The 23,350-nt window shown below is 41.6% G+C and overlaps 1 protein-coding gene across 12 annotated transcripts in view; it reads right to left on the reverse strand.

Annotated features, from left to right (window-relative positions):
• ZBTB20 (zinc finger and BTB domain containing 20) overlaps window positions 1-23,350 on the reverse strand; it is a 626,502-nt gene that overhangs the window by 207,698 nt on the left and 395,454 nt on the right. For 5 of the 12 annotated variants that reach the window (XR_003996513.1, XR_003996514.1, XR_003996515.1 and 2 more), the window contains exon 6: window positions 21,344-21,436. The exons of 2 other annotated variants lie outside the window; for them this stretch is intronic. The gene's annotated coding sequence lies outside the window, so the exon portion shown is untranslated. Of the gene's footprint in view, window positions 1-12,725; window positions 12,778-15,065; window positions 16,076-16,590; window positions 16,773-18,808; window positions 19,145-21,343; window positions 21,437-23,350 lie in introns of those variants that run through there. 5 more of the 12 variants (XM_030533280.1, XM_030533273.1, XM_030533299.1 and 2 more) reach the window with 3 other exon arrangements.

Genomic DNA, 23,350 nt, shown 5'->3' on the forward strand with positions numbered 1-23,350 from the left:
ATTTTCACATGTGCAGTCTCACTGACTTCTCATGCCTTTATTTTTGTTTTTAACAAAAAGCAAAAACAACCTTTTCATCCAAACATCCTGTGAATGCCATTTGCCTCACCACAATAATCATCTTATGAGGAAAACAAGGAAACTGTACACTTTCTAGTATTTTTTAAAAGTAGGTCATCATGGATGTTCTGTCCATACTCTACCACATTCCACAGCTAGACAAGTTTGGCCTTTTCATGCTCTGAAATGAATATCCTCTTTCTCTTTCCCTAGAGCGATCCAATCATTTTTATCATACCTCGGCTTCAAAACTTGGTAAACAATCCCAACGCTATGAAAGGTTCATCCAAAACACATCTCTTCCTAGATTTACTCCAGATATCCTTTCTAGCTTAAACAGACTGAAATGATAATCTGCTTTGACCCTTTCTCCTTCAGCTCTAGTGGGGGCACTGTATCTTCAGCGCTTGTAGCTTATTAAAAAAAAGACAACTATATTTTTGATATGCCTTTAAGGTTATTTTCCAAAGTATCTTTGATTTTTAAATTCTGTTCAACTCTTTCATCATTAACCTTGATTTCAGTTAGGAGTTAAAGTAACTACAGTTTTCTTGGAAAGCTAATTTAGAAAACTTGTCTTTTCTTGCACTATTTTTTTCTCTTTAGTTGGAGACCTAAGTGAGAAGTTACAAGAAAGTGGTCAGTGTTTAAAATTAATTTTCAGCATCAAACTATTGGTAGGCCAATTCTTTTCCACATAAACATTTTCCATCTAACTTCACGACTTGCTTGTTAAAACATTAAGCTGCTGGCAGATGGGATGGCTCTAGAGATTAGTAATGAACCACAGAGATCTTCACTAGTATATCAGTAGTTCAGATCCTGTCCAGGTTTGATGTGGCTTAAGTTGTTACTAGAAGATGACTATTTGGTGGCCTCAGTCCAGCTCCTAGTAAATAAATCTTCTCTTCACAAGAGAAACAACTGCACTTTCCCCCAGTCTCAGCAGAAAAGCGCCAAGGGTGGATTGGGCCATTTTTTGTCAGCCACTTTATATGTAGATAGTATAGCAGCTGGAGTTTGCCACACCATACATGCCAGGGTTAAAAAAGAATCATTGATGGACAAGGCAATTTTGTTGTGAGGAGATGTATGAAGGATGTCCAACAGCGAATGTTGGGATCACTGTATTTTTACCAATAGAATTAATAAATCAGTGTAAGATGGTGAAAGAGGCACGACAGCCTCATCTGATGATGATGAGGAGGAGGATTTGTGGGAAGGTGCTGTTTCTTCTTTCTGAGCTGGCTCTTGCTCCTTTATAAAATTCTTCTATGGAGCAGGACCCAAGAGCTGAGGTTGTTCCTGATGTGCCCTTACAAGATGGGACGCTGTAGAACTGGTCACCATAAGGGGCCCCTGGTTTCCAATAAGCCCACTGTGGTGGGGCATAAGGGAAGGAGGCAGGGCCCCAAAGTTGTCCTTACCAGGATAACCAGGTAAGAGTTTCTCCTGCTGAGAGTTTTGTCCTCAGGGTGTACTTCAAGGGATGGAGGCTGGAAGGACAAAGAACCTTGTACAGACACCTTGAATTGGATGAGGTATCATCACCCATGTCTATTAGAGGGGCAAGTGGTGCCTCTGCAGATGGTTGAGTTGGTACTTGGGTCTGGAGAGGGTCCTGTAATTGCGCCAATATCTGGAGGTCAATAGTTGGTTGGCTGGTGATACAGCACAGGAGGATGTAGTGTTGCTACCAGCTGGAAATGTCTCTCTGTAACCTCAAAGACTGTGTGGGGCTCATGACTGTGTTGGTTCTGGAGGATGAGTCACCACTGAAGTAGGATCAGAGGATAAACAGGCTTCAGAAGGTGAGTTGGTACCAGTTGAGAGTGTCTCTCAATAACCCTGCAGTAATAGTGATTCAGGCTGTTATAAGAGTCAAAGGTCCTCATGGAATAGCAGCCTGAAAGGTACCAGGGACTCTGGATAGGGTCTGGAGTTCTTGTGTTTTGAAGGCACTGAAAACAGTGCTGGTACTCCTCCAACTTGTTTACCTGATGATTCTCAGTATATGGCATGGTCTTCTTAGCTTGTGCCATGGTCTCAATACCAGAGGTGATGGAAGCCTCAGCAGTAACTGTGTGATATGTGAGATCTCCTGAGACCCACTGTGTGTGTGTGTGGGGGGGGGGGTATGTGTGTGACACTGCCCTTGTCTTATCCCATTCTGGAGAATTGGATCTTTTATTCTTTGAGGGTCTGGATGGTTCTGAAGGGCCCTCGGGGTCTTTCCTTACCATTGCAGTAGACACTGTTGCCAGGGCTCTCTGGTCAATTGGATCCAAGGTACAAGGGGGTGAAGTGGACCCTGGGGGTCTCCGAAAGAGCTCCATTAGCAGGAATTTTAGTCTGTCCTCCCTCAATTTCTTAGGTCTGCATTTAAAACCTGAGCAGATCTTATGTTTGGAGGGCATGAGAGTCTTTCCCAGACATCAGAGGCAGCTTGAATGTCCTTCGCTGTAGGGAAAGACCTATGGCAAGTCTGGCAGGATTTGAAGCCTGGGGTCTTGGGCACAACCTATACATGAGGCCATGGATCAAGACGTGTGGGGAAAAAACCCCAAAGGCCCAGAATGAGCAAATGAAGAAGAAAGAGGAACACCCTCCACACACGCGCGCGCGCCCCACACACACACACACACACACACACACACACACACACACACACACACACACACACACACACACACACACACACACTGCCTAAAAGCACAATCAGTGTTAAACAACAGAAAATAAAGAAAATACCAAAAAACAGATAAAGCAAGAGAGGTAACAAACTGCATAGGAAGCTAATGGACACTGTGATGCTCCAACTCAAGCTGCAGGAATTTCAGAAGAACTAGAGTGGCAGCAGGTCTGCCCCTTCCCTATATACCCTTTCACCATTAAGGTGTCAGAGGTACAGGTGCAGACCCATATACACTAACAATCTCTGCTCAAGAGTACAAGGGCATGCAAACATCGTGACGTCAGGCACCCAAGTGACACTACTCAAAGAACAACTGAAGACTGTCTATTCATCTTATACACAACCCAATGACTTCTGCTCTCCTTGGGCTGACATCAGTTAAAGTTTCAAAGCAGGAGCCATTTCCCCTTAGACAGTAGTGGAAAACACATGACTTGGGAAATCTGAAATTAGACTCCACAGAACAGTAAAAATGTACTTACTATAGGAAAGAAACACGCATTGGCTGTCAAGTATCGCCAACAGGTATTTTCCATCTCTAAATTCTAAGATTCTCTGAGACTTGTTCCTTATCCTCTTGATTAAAACATCTCAAAGATGCATTCAGCAACAACTGAATGTGACAGAAAATTCACTTCAAGTGGTAAGAAGGGACAGATTAAGGCTGATTATGATCAGCATCACAAATATTCAAAGAACCAAAGAGCTCAAAAATCCTAAAACTTCTTTATACATTCTTCCCACATGCAGGTGGCACTCACATAAACTTCAGCTTCTTGAAAAAATCTCCCATACACAGAACTTGTATCCAAATGGGTCTCCCTTTTATTTGCCATTATCCTGTCTTCTTCCTATTTCATTCCTATTTTCCCTTTCAAATCTTTCCTGATTTTCACTTCTCATCCTTTGATGGAAGAGCTTAGAAGGCCTTATCCTGAACTCCTTACTCAGGTGAAACTCCCACTGTGGAATAACAATGTACTTGTGAACTTCTTGGAGTAATGGAAATGAATATGTCAATCATTTTCAGCCTCTGCATGGACTCATCACCTCAGCCTGTTGCCTTGGCTAAAGATCACTGGTAGAATCTAATGCTTCCTTCCCAAGAGCATTTATCATGCTACCACAATTATCTTTATGGGATATCACTCTAACACCTAAGCCATGGGACTCTATGAGCTTCTGCCAAGATGTCATGAGGGAATTCAAACTCAGATCATCAGATATGTGCCCTTTGCACAGTTCTTTCCCACCACTCATCACATAATCTATGTGAAGCATCTCTGACAGAACAGCACATGCAGGGTGCTACACAACCTATTTACAGCACTTCTCATCCTCCACCATTTAAGTGTGTGGTCTTAATATCACAATTCCAAAGCCCCACTCTCCAAACAGCCCTGCGGTCAAGCATGGTTCCCAACTTGTTCCTTTAAAATTTCATCTTGGGCTCAATATAGGAGAATAAAATCTTGGTCCTGCTGGAAAGTGATCAGCATCAAGAGGACCCGTCTTTATGCTAATGACACTAAAATATAAAATAATGCCAACAGCTGGTGCTACAAATGGCTTTTAAAAACGATGTTCATTCACTAAAATTCCTCTTGCTACTTTTGACATGAAACACGCAGTCTCTAATTATTCTGATCAAGACGGTGAAATACAAAAACAAACTTTAATTGTGTTTAACAGATATTTAATCAGGACTCACTGAACTACAGATTAAAGCTGAAATTCATAAACCATAATTACCCGATTGTCGCAATCTTTTTGGTCCACATTTTGCTTCCGTCTGGGCGTCTGGCACTTTGCCCCGAATTTCTTTTAGTGTCTTCTTAGCTTCATTGCTGTTCATGTTTTCCAGCAGAGATTCAGCACAGATTATAAAATATCTGTTCTTGGCAACTTTATTAGCTGTTTTTTCTTGCAAAGAGTTTACTTCCCCTACCCTGACCCAAAATTGCTCTATTAGGCATATGCTGAGGGTACTGATGACACGAACTAGAAGCAGAGATCTTCCCTCTGGGATTTGTTTGTGAAATGTCTCCATCTCCCCCGGCTGAGATACAAGATGGTCACCTCTGCAGCACTTTGCCTCCACCTCTTAACCCAAGCAGATGCCGTTCCAGTGTTGCTTTGCAGAGATGGAGCACTGTGGACTTCAAAGATTGGGGCAGAGGAGAAACGGGGCTGATGCCGCTCTCTAGGACACTGCCCATGCAGAGCCCAAGAATTTCAATGTGTACATGCAGTCAGGGGGTAACACAATTGGGAGTTATATTACCTCCCTCAGGATTCCCACCAACTGTACAGCATTAAGGGTGGGTGCCCACACAAAGGCAGTGCTGCTGTTGCTTGAACTATGCTCCCAGAGCCAGTGGAGCTGCAGTTGCCCATGTAGGATGGCTCTTGTCTCCACGTGAAAGTGGTCTCCCTCCCAAAGGACCTCAAAATCCATGATGCTTCAAACTCCTCCCATCAGATGGGCTAGCTCCTGGAAAACTCCACAAAGGTCTCCTCACCAGTCCCCTCCTTTGGATTTTTCCATCAGAGATGATAATCTGGCCTTTAATGATCAGGAACAGTAGCTCAAGTAACCGCAGATCAGATACTAGTCCACACTTATAGTCACTTTGCACCACCAGAGTGCTGAGGCAGAATCCTCACCTGCCACCAAATCAGCCCAGCAAGCTTACTCGACAGTGGGGAAGATGCTAGAAAAGCTATGCTGACAGGATCAGAACTGCTTCACCTCAGAAACCCTTGCAGGGTTGTGGGATGGTTATACTGTGGCAGCAACTGGCTTCACCTCTTTCCTAATTGCCCAGGCTAATCACTAAAGTGAAGTGCCTTCTCGGGGAGAATATGATGTGAAATCGGCATTGCCCCTCATGCACATCTGCAGCTTTTTGCTCCTTCGAGGTTCAGCATACTTCAGTTTCTCTGCCTGACAAAGCTGAGAATCTGGGTGGAGAAGTCCAGAATCCATGCTTGAACTTCCTCTGCTGTGTGCTGTCCCAGATCCCTAGTCCTCTTAGTCAGTTATTAGGTCCTGTCAGTTGCAAGGTGCAGCTGGATTTTGTTACCTTGTTGTGACTCCTGGGAACACAAGTTAAACCTCTGTCCTTTTCCTTGAATCTGTTCTGAACCAATATAGAATGACTTGAGTAATGGGACCTGCTCTTGCAATATCTCAGTTTTGTTAAAAAAAAATGTCTAAGATGCTATTTAATAAATCTATTTCCACCAGAATCATTTGGTCCTAGCCCACTTCCTCTATTCCTCTTTACACAGACCGGGCAAACAGTCCCTCTCCCACTGTCCGGAGAAAAGTTATACATTCTTTTCCCAAGCCTGGGTAGAACACCTCATGAACACATCACACCAGCAGTAACTGAAGCATGTAAGTCAAAGCATCACCTGTCTTCTAGACACTTTCTTAGGATCCTTCATCACAGAGCCACAGTAATTGGCTCTATTGGTCCTTGTAATCCAAATTTCATAGCACTGCAATAACACCACAGGCCCAGACAGGAAGAGAATGAGACAAGGAGACATTGGTAATTTCTTCTTTCTTAGAAAGCAAAGAGCTCTGTGAAGCAAGGGCTGTAGCTTTTATTTCTTTAGCTGAACTGGACAACTTGAAGTCCAGCCTCACTGAGATCTTTACTTCTCACAGACCAATTTGAGGAGAGAGTATGTGTTATTTGGTGGCCCACAGTGCAAGGCAAATATGATTTTTTACTAACAAGTTGCTTTCCATCTTGGAACCATCATTGTTAATCCAAGGATTTCACTTCCACATTTAAACAGAGATAAAGAAATTGCTATACAGTGTTAGTGTCGTTCTTCATTCAGATTGTTCCTCTGAAAACAGCCTACAGCCTTTGAGATGCAAAATGTATCACTTTAATGTAGTCGCGGTCCCCACTCCCTGAATTGCTAAATCTATTTAGCAGATTCTTCTTAGAATAATCTGTCCCTAAACCTGAAGAAGCTCAGTGATTTTAAGCGTTTTAAGCTAACGATAATGGTTAATACCAAGAACAGATGTACCTGGCTGTGGTGTGATCTATTCTCTTAGACTGTTATGAGCTGTGTATTCATACTGACTTGGCATTTTATATCTACTTTCAAGGTGTAATGGCTGGATGGGGTGTAGTCTGTGTTTCTCCCTGATGTGTGATGTGTCATCACATGTGTATTTTTGCAAACAGTGGTGGCTGTGCCAACAGTTGTGTGTGTGTGTGTGTGAATGAATTTTCCCATGTTGATGGCTGTACCAGGTATTGTCCATTCGTACTTCCCCAACACATGATGATTGTATTCAGGGGGTACTGTGTGGGTGTGTGTAAACATGCATATTTGTATATATTTCCCAGCATGAGGCTTGTGTTACACTGATAGACCCCCGTCGTCAGCAGGCAGAATTGAATCTGGGGCCTCTGGAGCTTAGTCCATGAGCCTCTACTGCATGAGCTAAAAGCCAACTGGCTCTTAGCTAAGAGTATAGAACAAACTCATTTAACTCTCTCTAAGTTGCCTCAATGACACTAGATGGGACAGAGCACCACACCCAGAAGGTATGTGGGTTACACTTGCACAGCTGGGCTATAATATGTGAGGAGGGGTGATGAAGTGGGAATGTTCTTAATGTTTTCTCTGAGTGCTGTGTGGATGCCTCAGTTTTCTCAATGCATTTCTCTAGTGTCTAGGGGTGTGTGATTGATACAGAGCCCTAGGGGGCGAGTGTGATGCTGTCTGCACAGAGAATGGCTGACACCCTGTCTCCTGGCAATTGATGGCCTGGGCCCCTCCCCTACAAAGGTGCCAACTGAAGATGTTGGAGAACAAAGAGATCAGGTGACCTCCTGGTTCAGGAAAGAGACAAAGGCAGAGGAGGGACTGAGGAGGTTGCAATTTGGAGCTGGCTGGGGAAATAGAGGGGGGCCAGATAGGCCCCCCTGGCCCCAAGATGGACCTGACTTAGGGTCCTGTTATCTGTACCTGCAAGACCTGTCTTGAACTGTGTTCCTGTCATCTAAATAAACCTTCCGTTTTACTGGCTGGTTGAGAGTCATCGTGAATTGCAGGAAGCCGGGGGTGCAGGGCCTTGTCTCCCTCAAACTCCATGACAGGTGGCATATGTTCCATAGCGTAAAGGGACTGCATCAAGTACTCTGTGAGTGTACTTTCTCCAGTGGGGAGGCTGCTTGAGATATTGTGTATGTGTGATGGTTACACTGGTTGTGCTGCCAGTGAAAGACATTTCACTATAGTGTACTACTTTTAAATAAAGTGCACTGGAATAAAACTTTTGGGTCATATACAGAAATGGTGCTTCATGTGCCATGGACAGAATTAGGTGAAATTTCCAGTGAGAATGCCTTCTGATCACACCACAGACTAGGTGCTGTTATTCCTAAACACCTGCTCCTGTCAGTCTCTGAAGAGGATATATTATTTGGGGTATGTTGCACAGGAGGTCTTACAGTTTAAGGTCTCCATGCTGCAATACATGAGAAATCTGCCCCTACTTACATGAGCTGAACCACTGTCTTCAAATGGGACTACTAGTGAAAGTAAGATTTGCAGGACTGCTCTCTCACAAAGTAAACAGAACTGTGATTGGTCCATGCTATCATACTGCAATATTAGTTATGTTGATTGAATACGAATACTCAATCTTTAAACAACTCCCAAAAGCACAATTGCTACCTGGCAAGAATCCTAAAGGCAGATGCTCAATGCATACCACACAGGGCCTCATCAGAGCCTGTATCCATCCTAATTAAATGAATGGAACTTATACAAGGAAGATCCAACAAAGTTAAAGCCCAAGACTATTTAGACAACTAAAATATGGCCAAGCTGGGAGGCATCAGAAATCAAGACAAGACACTAGGTACCTAACAGAGACAAGGACATTACTATCTTGATCTGAGAAGAGTAACTGAAAGTGTCAGTGCAGTTCAGATCAAAACACTGTGGGCCGCCACCACCACATAGGTCCAAATATCATGCCTGATTTTGGGCTAAGAACCAGTGCTGACATCACAGGGCAGTTCCAGGATGCAGTGCAGTACTAGAAGCACCATTGGTTAGATAAGAGGTTAACTCAAGATGCCTTCATTTCTCTGATGGTTTGCCCACATTGGCTCTGGGAGGCCATATTGAAGCAGAGGCTCTATAGGTCTGTGCCTAGGGTCCTACCTCCTGTAGTCATATCATTGCATCTACAGCAGAATCTTAGCTTTCCTTGAAAAACAACACAAGTTTCTAGCCCACACAACTGTAAAGAAAACCCTGAAAATGTGACTCAAGTGTAGCGACCTCTGCATGAGGATGCAGCAATGTGTTTCTAGGGCCCTGGATTGCCACGGTCCTTTTCAGAACAGAAAGAGCGAAACCTAGAATCCTGGCCAACACTCCCATCTCTCAATAAAACAAGTTCTGATCACCAAGTCTCTTTGGGAGGAGTCACATCTGCCTGCAAATTCACTGCAGCATCAGTATCTAGCACTTTGCTTTATATAGTTCTTTCAGATCATTTTAATCTGAAAAGTGCTATATAAAGGTGTATCCTATTCTATTCCTGACTTACAAGGCTCTTCACGGCTCTACCAACACCTTCATTTCTGTTCTCATATCCTACTACTCCCTCTCCACATCCTATATTAGATTATACGCTCACTGGAGTAAGGACCTAATATTGCTTCATATCTGGAGAGCACCATGTGCCCATGATGTTATTTAAACAAACAACAATTATTACTACTTGGAAACTATGGAACTGACTGCCACAACATATTATTTAGGCCAAAAATTAACTAAGATTAAAAATAGGTTTACATATTTATATGGAGACTGAGAACATCCACAGTTATAATATATGCCATAATAATAAATCATAGTAATAAAATAAAATAATCATCAAGATTGTGTTCCATGGCATAAACCAACTACTAGCTATTTGGGTTAGGAAGATGTTTTCCCTACAGGTGGGTTATTCTATCATTGGGTTACTTGCACCTTGCTGTAAGGTATGTATCATTGGCTACTGTCAGGGACAGGACACCAGATGAGATGAGGTGCACAGATGAAAGGCATTATAGAAGCATGCACATTATTATTTAGTACCTATATTACAGCAGTGCCCAGAGGCTCCAGAGAGAACCAGGACCCCACTGTGCTACATATTGTACAAACACATATGAAGGCATGGTCCCTGCAATTATACTATAAAAAGACAAGTTACGTGTGATGAGTAGAGAGGCAAAGGACACACCAAAACATAGACACACGCATTCCCCCTCTTTTTATTCTTATATATAGATAAAATAAGTGCCAACTACCTCCATTTGTCCCTAACTCCACTTATTATTAATTGGCCATTTTGTTTTGTTTTTTTAAATAATTGTCACAAAAGAGGTAGGTCTTAGGAGAGATGTGAAGAAGGAGAGGAAGCTGCCCTTTGTCAGTTCAGGGACAGTGTTCCATGCATAAGAGGCAGCATGGGAGAAGGCACTGAGATGTTTGTGTAAGAAGCTGAGAAATGGGTGGCCATCACTGGAAGAATTGGGACAGCAGCACAGTAATACAAAAGCAGTCAGATGGGGAGGGGTAGAGTTGTGAATGGCCTTGAGGCACAGTCGAAAACCATAACATTCCAGAGATCCCTACACAAAGCTGGAACATAAGACTGGCCACACTGGGTCAGACCAATGGTCCATATAGCCCCGTATCTTGTCTTCCTACAGTGGTCGGTGCTCGATGTTTCAGGGAGAATAAACAGACAAAGGTAATTATCAAGTGACCCGTTCCCTATCATCCAGTCCCAGCTTCTGATACTTAGAGGTTTAAGGAAACTCTGAGCATTGGGTTGCATCCCTGACTATCTTGGCTAATAAACATTGATGGAGCTGTCCTCCATGAACTTATCTAATTTTTTATTGAATTCATTTATACTTTTGGCCTTCACAACATCCCCTGGCAAGGAGTTCCACAGGCTGACTGTGCACTATGTGAAGAAGTATTTCCTTATGCTTGTTTTAAACCTGCTATTAATTTCATTGGCTGATCCTGGTTCTTGTGTTATGTGAAGGGGTAAATAACATTTCCCTATTCACCTCCTCACCATACATGATTTTATAGACCATCATATACCCCCTTAATCATCTCTTTTCTAAACTGAACAGTCCCAGTATACTCTTTCCTCATATGGAAGCTGTTCCATACCCTTAATCATTTTAGCTGCCCTTCTCATTTAGTTGCAATGAGGCAACCAGAACTGCATACAGTATTCAAGGTGTAGGCATATCATAGATTTATACAGTAGCATTATGACCTTTCTGGCCTATTATCTATCTCTTTCCGAATGGTTCCTAACATTGTGTTAGTTTTTTTGACTGCTATTGCATGTTGAGCAGATGTTTCCACAGAACTATCCACAGTGAGGTAACAGCTAATTTAGACCCCCACATTTTGTATATCTAGTTGGAATTATGTTTTCCAATGTCCATTATTTTGCACTTATCAGCATTGAATTTCATCTGCCATTTTTTTGCCCAGCCACTCAGTTTTGTGAGATCCCTTTGTAACATTTTTCTGTCAGCTATGGACTTAACCATCTTGAGTAATTTTGTATCATCTGTAAACTTTGGTGAAGGACCTTGTCAAAGGCCTTCTGAAAGTCCAAGTACATTATATCACCTGGATCACCCTTGTTCACATGCTTGTTGACCCCCTGAAAAATTCTAATAGAGAGGTGAAGCTGATTTCCCTTTACAAAAGCCATGTTGACTCTTCCCCAACATATTGTGTTCCTCTGTGCGTCTGATAATTCTGTTCTTTACTAAAGTTTCAACCAATTTGCCTGGTACTGAAGTTAGGCTTACCGGCCTGTAATTGCCAGGATCACCTCTGGAGCCTTTTTTAAAAATCAGCATTAAATTGGCTATCCTCCAGTCATCTGGTACAGAGGCTGACTGAAGCAATAGGTTACACACCACATCTAGTAGTTCTGCAGTTTCATATCTGAGTTCCTTCAGTTCCTCCCCAGCACTGCACGTAAGTCTATCTACATGTGTTGAGAGGTACACAACCTTTGCACCCAGCAGACAATTTACCAAGCGTTCTCCTAGTCATCACAAACCCAACTATCTATGTTTCTAATAATCAAATCCTCCATTACTATTACTTTTCTCTTCCAAATAACTTGGGTCCCCTACCCGTGAGGGGTATCCTCAGTATGAGAGGATACCATGATGTCATCTGGAAGAAAGATCCCAACTATGGGATTGTTTCACTTCACTTCAGCTTGAGGTTCTCCATCCTCAAAACATTCTTCCTCCTCAACAGCACAGAGGCTGTCAGACTGCGGGTGGGTCCCCTTTACTATGTCCCTGAAAGTCTCCTCTGTGTACCTCTCTGTCTTCCCTAGTTCCTTCGGTTCAGCCATTCTGGTCTCAAGAGCCTGTACTCGGTCTCTGAGGGCCATGAGTTGCTTGTACTGAAAAGCACACGTCATCTGCCCACAAAGCAAGTAATCGTACATGCTGCATTGAGTGCAATAAACTGTATAGACCCCACTCTGCTGCTGGACTTCTGCTGTATTCTTTTTACTATTGAGGGTTTTTTTGTTTGTTTTGTTTTTCTGGAGAGGGATGGGGTGTTTATTGGCATAAGTTTAGCAAATGCTTGCTAGGCATATCTGGCTCTCACGCTCCCTCAGAAAACTCCCATTTGCTGCTCCTGTTCGTTAATACATCTGGTCACTTAGGAGCTGTCTTTTTAAACCCTGCTCTCCCTGAGTTAGCCCCACCCCCTTGTCAAGGAATCCTAAAAGGATTAGGGATCAAATGATAGCAGACTAGAGCCTAGTTAGACTGCTCTTAGCTTACCTCGCAGGCTATCACAATAGGAGATTCTTCACCATAATGAAATATGCAAAACTAGAGCAGACACTTACCAAATCAGCGACCACAATCTAGAGGTGAAAACTTACAGGTGCAAACCACAGTCTGAAATCAGAGATGAGAGACTGTTCAGTTACTGAGACAAAGGAGAGATGGACAGAAAGGGAGACTTTCTACTCCAAAGTCCCTAATAGGAGGAAGTATGAGAAAGATATTTCCTCCAATTATCAGGAATCATAAAAGATAAGTTCTCATCAGAAAGCAATGAGGCAAAACAGTGCCCAAGCCTGGGAGACAGGAGAAAGATGGCAAAGGTGGCATTATGCTCCCAGATCACTAATGATAAAGGTACACAAGGAATCAAACCCCAAGCACGGTGTGTTACCCTGGGTCATACTATCCTCCACAGATATATGGGGGTGGTGGCTGACTGACTTTCTTTTACTTTGGTAGCACCTGTATAGCTTGTCATGCCAACGAATCCTCCTGGAATGGAAATGAATTGAACTGAAATAGAGGGAGGCAGAGGGGGAATTTAAAAAAAAAAAAAAGTGATGTAGCCAGAGTGAGGGACAGGGAAGATGATCTTATTCCTTTACACAAACAATAATTGCCTCTGTAATCAGAAAGGAAATGAGAAGAAGACAAAAACCTATTTTTACTTGATGCTGTGATGAAAATATTAATTACCTTCTCGTAACAAATTTTCCTTTCGTAGCAATCTTTTTAAACTGGTCACACATATTAATTATAATTTGCCTGTCAAACCTACACTTCTGAAATACTTTGTACAGTATTATGAAAAAAGCATTAAAAATAACCTCAGCCTGTGCCTTCGGGTCTAACACATGAGAAGTCTGATTGAAGGCAGCAGGCCTACTCATGGAAAGGCTATGGGATCAGGGCCCTATTAGCAGTAAAAGCTGCTCTTCTTTCTTCAGTCTTATTATTGCTAAAAGATATAAAATCCCAACAATCTCATATTTTCATTATAAAATTTGGTAACTTTTTCATATTTATTTAGACTGCAAGATATAATTTGAATGTGGGGTCTGTTTCTCCCTCCCTCTCTAGGAAAAAGAATAAGTTATTTGTACTCTGAATAAGTATTTGTTATTAGTGGATCGGACATGGATAAGGTATATTATTACAACCATGTTTGTTAGATATGATTTATATTGTTTGAATGCATATGATCTTATGCTGTCTTTAATTTTATTATACTTTGGGGGGGTTGTTTGGTTTTATGCATTTAGTTATAGTGGTTTGTGTTTTGAACCTAGACAAAAATTAATACAAAGGAAATTAAAAAAAGAAAAAGAAAATATTTTCAAAATGATGTGGAAATCAAATCTATCCCTCAGTAATTTGATCTGTAGGAAATGGAAAGCAAAGCATTACAAACAGAATGCCTTGAAGTGCATCATAATTACTTACATGTGCAAATACATTGTCTACGTTTAAGCACATAGTTAACAACAATAGCAATAATAATTCTATGCCCTTATACCATTTCATCCAAGGATCTCATGGCTCTATGCAAACATTCATTAATTAAGCCTCACCATTACATGATGACCTACTTGTAAGCATTATCCTCCTTTGCCAGATGGAGAAACTGAGGTGCACCACGCCAAAGGTCAGGGACATACTAAGAGTTAGTGTGTCAGAACAGGGAACGGAAGTCAGGGGCTGGGGGGAATTCCAAGTCCAAATGTGCCAGAACTGTAGAAAGCTGGAGCTGAATCTGACCTTCCCAGCATTTGGGGTCACTGCAGTGATAGGCCAAGCTGAGCAGTTTTGATCTGTGCTTTCCCAAAGGTTGGGGGTTGAGATGGGACTTAATTCAGAACCATGGCTAGTCTTAAATAGAACTAGACCAATTTTTTGCTTCAAAACTCAAAGGCTGGTGAAACATGCCTAGTTCAGGATTTCATTATCAATGGGAATATTTCTTAGATCAGGTTTATAGAGGATCACAAACCTTACAAGCAAATCTGGCTCCAGTGTCAAATGAATATGGCAAAAAGTTATAGATTTGCATCAAAACTAGTGAAATTCAGTGGCTTCAACTTGAAAAAAAAAGAAAAGAAAACTTTAGTGGTTTCAACTGAGTTTTACTTTGGGCTTTTAGGTTTGTCTGAACCTGAAACTCACAGCAAACCCAAGGAGGTGTGAATAAAAACCAAGGAGGTTGTGCACAATTCCCTCTAGCATGAAAATGCTGAGATTTACACAGCTCCACTGCTGACTTCCTGTCCCCTGCTCTGACTGCTAAGCTATATTCCCTCCCTTCCAGAGCCAAGAGTTGAACCCCAAAGTCTTGGCTTCTTGACTCTTTGCTACCCACTAGCTGACACTCCCCTCTCTAACTATCTTTAATACATACTTACCTGCTTCACTAGATGACCATGATCCAAAGCCGCCAAGTTATCTTTGCTCTCTCATTTAGCCTGCAATAAAGTTTATGCTCTTAAGTGCTGCCTACTGAAGTGATAATAAGTGTACTAGTAAAATTACCTGCCCAATTTGACATGCAATTTGACAGTTCTCGGTTCATAGAACTCGGTGTGTGTCATATTTAAAATTTAGCCCAAAGATTTTTGAACCATGTGGTTGAATTAAAAACATTTCTCTGTGTATTTTGCTTACCTGTTATGCTTTACATGAATGGAAACACTGGATATTATTTACTGGCCTGGCAGACAGAAAAAGCTGTGCTTCAAACATCACTCCAAGGTGTCACATACATCAACACACTAATTATGTTTCAGGACTCCCTAAAGTAATCTCTAACTGTGCTTATGGGCTCTGCGGTCACCCTGACAAACTGGGACAATGTCAATCTCAGGATAGGTGTTCAGTATCAATCCTACTCAGGAGGAAATGCTATCACGCTACGAGTACAATTAATGCTGCAATTCTGGGACCACACACAATCAAGAGATTTCAAGAAACAACATCACTGTCTACATAAGGCCATCACAGTCAGAGCCTGTCCGATGTACAATTCTACACCATGGAATTACTGGGCGACAAACATCCCTGGTGTAACTTCATTGCAATCAATGGATTTTACTCAATAGATGATTTTGTCCCATTTACTTTTTTTTTTTCATTTCAAATCTCTAAAGCTCTCCTTCCCCACCATCCCAAAGGAAGTACAAACTGCACTCAGAAATGACTCCAGAGACAGATGGGCAGTTGTTTCTCGAAATCATGACCACATTCTTATAGTGCAAAGATCAACAATCTGCTCCATTCATTTCCCTTAGTGAACTGAGAAACAATATAGATGTTAAGTCAAGCTTGACAGCTGCTGGCATGTCCTCTGTCTTTCCACAGGCCTTCAAATACTAGCAGGCAGTAGCTGCAGTCCACGGAATATCTTGAACTATGGACTCTACCAAAGAAGGGAAAGAGAAATTGTGATAACTCAGAAACTGCTTTAAAGTTTTGTCAAGAACATCAGAAACGTTCACTAATTTTAAAATTTAACTTAGGATGGTGGAGAGGGGGCAGGGGCAAGTGAAGAGCAAAAGGTTCTGACATTCAATCTTGAAAAAATTAAATTACCCACCATCTCAAAATAGAAACAAATATTTGCGTAGGGCCATTAAAAAAACATTTATCTTGTCTTCTGATTCAATAGTAGAAAAAGAAAAGAAAGAAAGAGTCTTAATAAGGAAGCTTTTTTAAAAAATGTCATAGAATCATAGAAGATTAGGGTTGGAAGAGACCTCAGGAGGTCATCTAGTCATCATGCGACTGCTAAGCACCATTAGAAAATGTGAGATCAGGGAGCAATCAGTCTTTACCACATTTAAAAGGGTGATGTGATGAGGCTGAGAAACTTCACACCAGCACAAAAAGGGTTAAAGAGCATCCATGGGCCCATTTAGCCCTGCCCCACTATACCTGCAGCCAATGTTGGGCCTGGAGGGGGAAGAAAGCCAGAGAACCTGGCTCACTTCAGGGCTGACTGGTGAAGAGACAGGAGACAGCTCTAGGAGGTTGACAGGAGCTCTAGGAGCATCACTTGGAGGCTGCCAGCCAGGCCAGCCACCAGGGAGAAGCACCAAGTCCCTGACTGAGGAAGACTGCAGAGGAGACCAAGGAACACGCAGCAGTGAGTGAACTGTGTGACTGAACCACAGAGACATTATAGAGTTAAGACCTTGCAATATTATATCTGCTCCCACCAAGAGGGAGGGCTGGGGCTGGATGCCACAAAAAGTCCACCGGGGGTGTCACTTGAGTCGAGCCACTACAGACTGTTTGGACTACAGAGGCCATACCCCAAACTGAGGAAACAGAGGTAGGAAGTAGCCCAGGGCAGCGGACTTAGATTCTCTGCTGGGAGGATCCTGCCAGTGTTGCTTCACACAGGGCCCTGGGCTTGGACCTGGAGAAGGAGGAGGGCCTGGGTTCCCCTACTATTCCTCTTTAAGGAGTGATGCACTTCTGCCAGGGAAACAAGCTGCCAGATGTCAGGTGTGCCAATCACTAGGCCACCCAGCCTTTCGAGCACCCTATTACAGGCCACAAACTTACTAGTGAAAGTCATTTCATTTTGAGCTTTCTTAGGGGTCTCTATAAACAATAGAGATTAAGAAAAAAAAGAAACAAAAATGTCGGTACTTTTCATTGTCTATTTCTTTATGAAAATCAGTAAAAAAATTAAGCACACATAGAACGGAAAACTACTAGACATCATCCTGTCCTTTCAGTTATGTTCCGTGCACAAGGTCCCAATGGCTATCATTCTCCAGAGCATGTTTTGCAAACCATCTAACTAGTATATGACTGCCGAGGCATTTTCCAGGAGTCCTTCTGAGGATGTATATTACAGTCCGTGGTAACTAAATCAGGCCTGCTTGCTGAGCTCTGCCCAGCTCCATGATATGGAACATCACAGAGGCCCCAATATGGCACATCACTTACACATGTGTTTAACTTTAAGCATGTGCTCAGGTGATTTCCTGAATCAGAACCAGGATTGGCTTTACTGTTATCTTCCAACGTATCTTTGCATTTTAAGTTTTGTTCAACACTTTTACTATTAGCCTTCCTTTCATTTAGGAATTAAATTTCCTTACTTGTGTTACATAGACTATTGTAGATATTTCAAAGTGAAGGAGTGCTACAGTCCTAATTTACTTTTTCCCTATTTAAGCTGTTTATTTTCTGCCCTTCATTCACCTTGGAAAGAGGAACTAGATTAGCCAGTTTCTCTTTCCAGGCCTCACGCACAAGCACCATGTGACATTTATATTTATGTGTGTTTTGTAAATCCCTTTGTCCTTAAAAGAACTCCCACACAAAACATGCATTTTGGCCCTAAACTGCACGACATTTGCTCCAATTCTGACCCCATTCATATCAAAGGCAAAACTTCAAATGACTTCAGTAGGAACAGAAGCAGATCCAGTGTCCCTTTAATCCTTCAGAAGTTGGAGTGGGACTTAGGGAGAAATGTTAAAATGTGACTTTCAGTTTCATCCATGTAACCTCATTAAAGTCAGTGAAATTGCACAGGTATAAGAGGGGAGAATTTGGCTCAAAACACTTTACCACACAACTGCTGCTGGAAAAAGGCTGTGAAGATTCACTGGCTTGACAGAGTTAAACAATACCACTAATAGGCGCCCTGTAAGTGGGACAGTTTTGAATGGGGCAAATGAAATGATTGCAGCTCATGTTGGCACTGGCTTAGTTAAGGTTATGTCAGCATTTCCCTTAATAAACTCTCTTCTGGGGGGTTAATAATCATCCTTTCATGTTGCACCAAGCTGAAAACTGGCAAGTAGGCTGAGAATGGAGATACGATTTCATTATTTTTCTACAAAAATATATTTCCACTGGATCAGCCATAAGAAACCAACCAAAAATGTAGAGCAAGTGCAATTTCAGAGGCTTTTTGTGCCAGCAATTCTGAATTACAGTAATATTTCGCTCTTTGTATTTATAAATTTACATATTTTTATATTGGCAATAAAAACATTATGCAATCAAAATTATCTGAAAAATAAAGAAAACAGATGACCGCTGATAGATCACAGTTTATAAAGGAAAAGAACAGAGGAGCACATTAAATTTACCAGAGGAGCACATTAAATTTACCATAAATGAGGGGCTTTATACCACGACAGCAACTGCTAATATAATTCATTTGTCATACAAACTATGTCCATGGGGATGTCCCATAAAATTAATTAGGGCAGAGACAGAGGAAAAACAAATCAAAAACTTCTAAGAACTCCAGCAAATAAGAGGTTTTAGAACCAGCAGCATCCATAAGATCAGTCAAAAGTTCCTCCTCCTTGTCTTGTTCCCGTGAGGCTAGCATTGAGAAATATCTCAGGCTCATCAACGTGACATAAATTATACTGGTTGTCAAGAAGGTACACAGCAATTTTGAAATTTCAAATTTTGCAAGCAGCACAGTCTTTCAAGTGGATTACATTATAAACTGAAAGGAAGAATTTCAGAAATGCAATTCATTAATACACTAGGTGTTAATTTTGTGGAAGTGGTTGGTATGAGCAAAGAGACATCAGCAAAATAAAGCAGAACATGGAACAAAAAAACCCCTAAAACCCAACAATTTAAAAAATTAATCAATGGTGTAATTCCACTGAAGTCAAAACCACTGAATTTTGCCTATCCACAGACTTTAATGGAGTTAAAACATGACTGAGTTTCCCCATGTATGTATCCCATACCACACTGGCTTATTTTAGTGACAAAACATGTTCTATTTTTTCCTCCTGTCAACACAGCAAGCATAGTCAGCAGTTGCCACATGACACACCCACAGAAGTTAACCGATAGGCCAAATATTAGTCTGAACAGCAGGGCACAGGTTTTTGAAAGGAAGGTGCTTAGGAGAAAAAGGATGAAAGAATTGTTTGGGAATTGATTTGCTCAGAGACTCCCTGACATTAATAAGAGTTGTGCAGTTAAAACTTGACTTGGCACTTAAAGAGAATTGAGAGGTTAGTTTTTAGAAATGTGACCATCAAAAACCCTAGTTCTGGACATCCCCGAACTTCAGTGGGCCTTATCACTCCTACCAGATCTAATCCTACCCACCCATCTGTGAACATCTGTGAAATCTGGATCTGAAGTATGGGGGATAGCCCATGTTAGAGTGCAGGCTATGAAGTCCTTCTGTCATAAAATATTTGTGATGGCAAACTTCATAAATGAATAGTGCACTTTTCAGTGCATTTGAGTGTCTTGCCTCAACCATAGGGAGGCTTTGGAAGACAATAACCATATTAACTTGATTTTTCGGTCTGGAAAGCTCAGGATAGCCCAATCACTGTGCAGCTTCACTCTCATTGCCACATTGTTTCGCAATAGATTAGATATTCCACCAAGGATACATATGGGATGGCTGCACAACACTGGACAATGCTTCAAACTCACAGGAAATACTCATCTCTCAAGCACAAAGCAATATGGATAAATATAAATATCATGGGCCAAATACTGCCCTTTCTCATGTCCTCCATAAACCTCAGCAGAGCTATATAGCATGTAAGCAAGCACACAATTTGGTTCTATATATCAAGTTACCCATAATTTCTAGCACTATTGCTCTTTGGGGGACTCACATATAGGAACATGTATAGTAAAAGGTGTAAGCACAAAATGGCCAAGTTAGCAATCTCTTAACTCAGAATTTGATTAGTTTTTGTAGTTTTAGCTCAGAGCTTTAATGTAATTTAAATGCACTGTAGTTGTCTGCATTACATCCATACCACACTGGGTAACTGGGTGTGTGCATGATGGTCTGAGAACAGGATTTTGTTTTAATTTAATTTTGAATTGATATGGTGAATTCTAGTGCACCAGAAACTGAAGCACCGATAGCACTAGTTGGAACTGGGCATTCTGCAAGGCTGACACTATGCAAGATTCCATCACTCAGCTCTGCCAATGCACCTCAGTCCTGAGCTGCAGCTTCCCCTGCTATTCAGTCCTCAGCTATTCACGCAGTTCATAGAACCACAAAATATCAGGGTTGGAAGGGACCTCAGGAGGTCATCTAGTCCAACCCCCTGCTCAAAGCAGGACCAATCCCCAGACAGATTTTTGCCCCAGATCCCTAAATAGCCCCCTCAGGGACTGAACTCCCAACCCTGGGTTTAGCAGGCCAATGCTCAAACTGAGCTAATGCATCTAATCAATCCTGTTCTGCAGCACCCTTTGCTATTTCAGTCCTGTACTTGCCACACAGGTCTGTCAACAAAACTCAGTTTGTTCTACAACTCCCCATGCTATTTCAGAAATGGGCTTTCACTGAGACATGACTGACAATCATGCCAAGTTGCGTGCACTGGGGATGTGAAGCAGACATACAATAGACTAGTCAAAGGACTAGACTCAGACAAAAAACTCTATTTCCTTCTGTCTTAACCTAAATATGAACCCAGGTTTTTTCAGGCAAAAGGCTACTGAATTAGCCTGTGTACCTGATGTATAGGTACAGACAGATACTATAGGTACACAGATGTCAGGCATTCAACCATTCCAACTGGATACCATTAGGAATGTATTGCCAACAGTTTTTCTGGTGTGAATCAACAGGTGGCTTGGCACCAAGATAACTATTTCCTTGTGGTTTTCAACTCTGGTTTCAGGACAGAAAATGAGATGATACCTTTTCAATGCTGCATTTCAAGCCAGCTATATGGAAAGCAATTCCAGCCAATTCTCTCTCTCTCACAACGTAGAGGAAAAGTGCCAGCCACTGCTGCTCTTGCCATCAATCCACAATGCAGGTGTTGGGAAAATCCAAAGAAAAGTGAGAGGAAAAGAAGAAACAATAAAATACACAAATTGAGTTTTGCATACATTACAATCAGAACATATAATTACCCCTTCTACAGAAAATACCATAAAAAGGTAAAAGTACCAGAAAGAAAACAAAAATAAAAAAGTTGCTAGTCTGACAATCAAAGGTTTTCCTGAAACTGACAATTAGAGGGAAAATTTCAAAACAATTTATGCACGAACAATAAAACAACAACAACAAAAAGAACCCAGACTTTATTTAATATGATAGGATACTTTTTTAAAAACACAATATCTTGAGATATTAAAAGAATACACCTATTACAAGAATAGATTTTGCAGTCACCAAACCAAAGTATACACAGAAACATTATACCCCACCCCCACAAGTGTGTGTGTGTGTGTGCGCGTGCGCGCGCATGTATGTGTGTGTTTTCTCAGGAAAAAAAAATTAAAGTAGTTGAAAACAGGCTGGTACAAAAAGTTAACCTGTTCTGAAGGCCAAGAATTAAACCCTTCAATCTGAAGCCTCTTGAAATTTTGGAAGAATTTGGATTCAGATCTAAACTTTAACAGACTGAACTATATAGAATTCCAGCTCCAACCTGCCTTTGTTTTTTGGAGAAGTCTGGATCTGAACTTTATAGCTTGCTCTCTGTCTCTGCCACCTATCTTTGTGCATGTCTTGTTTTCATAAGCCAAACACTAGTGACGTCGATCTACCTCTTCTATGACATGGATGAGACTTTTTAAAAGTTCTCAGCATTACTCTGCTCCAACTGAAGTCTGTGGTAAAACTCCCATTGACTTTAATGGGAACAGAATTTGGCTAATGCTGAGTCCTTTTTAAAATGTCACCCCACACATCTATTTGATTACAACAATCTCCCAGGAACTGGTGTCTGTTACAGAGTGATACATGTAATGCAAAGCTAAGTTGCAAAATGAGCTTTTTGGAACCAAGGGAAAATATTTTATTTCAGAGATATTTTGGAAGAGATGATTGCCAGAGTGCAGCGTACTCCAAAAAAAGAAATCAAGACTAGAAAAAGACTAATCTAAAATGTTTCCTCTGGTAGATTTGGATGTCCATTTATATCACAGAATTCTGTAGTTGGAACCTTTTGAGCAATGATTAGGAAAGAAAAGTCAGCTAAACCATGCCTTTCAGATCAAGGCTTTGAAAAGGAAGCATGTCTCTCCTCTGTGGTAACAAAATGTAGTAGTAACATGTACAAAATCAATATGGCCACCAGCCAACATAATGGGCCCATATTTTTTAGTCCACAAAGTGGGATCATAAAGAGCAGAGAGAAACTTTCCTTGACTGGCAATTATGGAAAATATGATCCTTTAGGAAGCTCCATACACTAGTGTACCTATAGAACATAGCCCTGCATGATTAGGTCATACCAAAGCATCTGCACTAATAGTGATCGAGGAGCCAAGTCAGGGAAGGTAGAATGGACTGGCTGGCAGGTTCTATTCCTGGCTCTGACACTGACCTGCAGCTTGCCCTGGGGCAAAGTCATTTCACCCCCTGTGCCTCTATTTCCCAGCCTGCCCTCTTGTTTATTTAGACTGTAAGTTCTCCAGGGCGACGACTGTCTTTCACTATGTGTTTGTACACTGCCTAACACACTGTGGCCCTGATCTTGGTTGGGACAACATATTGTCAGTTGAATAGTATTATCCATAGGTTAAAAATACCTTCCCGCCATAAAATTAACCACCCCTTTTAAAAATCCAGCTACAGTATTCGATACTAACAGCTCCTGCATAAGCAAAATCCACTACATGCTGAGTGGTCAGTAAGGGTGGCCTCATGATTTGTGTTCCAACCCAAGAGAAGTTAGAGATCAGAAGTGGGGGA

The sequence above is a fragment of the Gopherus evgoodei genome, chromosome 1, assembly GCF_007399415.2.
Source record: "Gopherus evgoodei ecotype Sinaloan lineage chromosome 1, rGopEvg1_v1.p, whole genome shotgun sequence".
NCBI lineage: Eukaryota > Metazoa > Chordata > Testudines > Testudinidae > Gopherus > Gopherus evgoodei.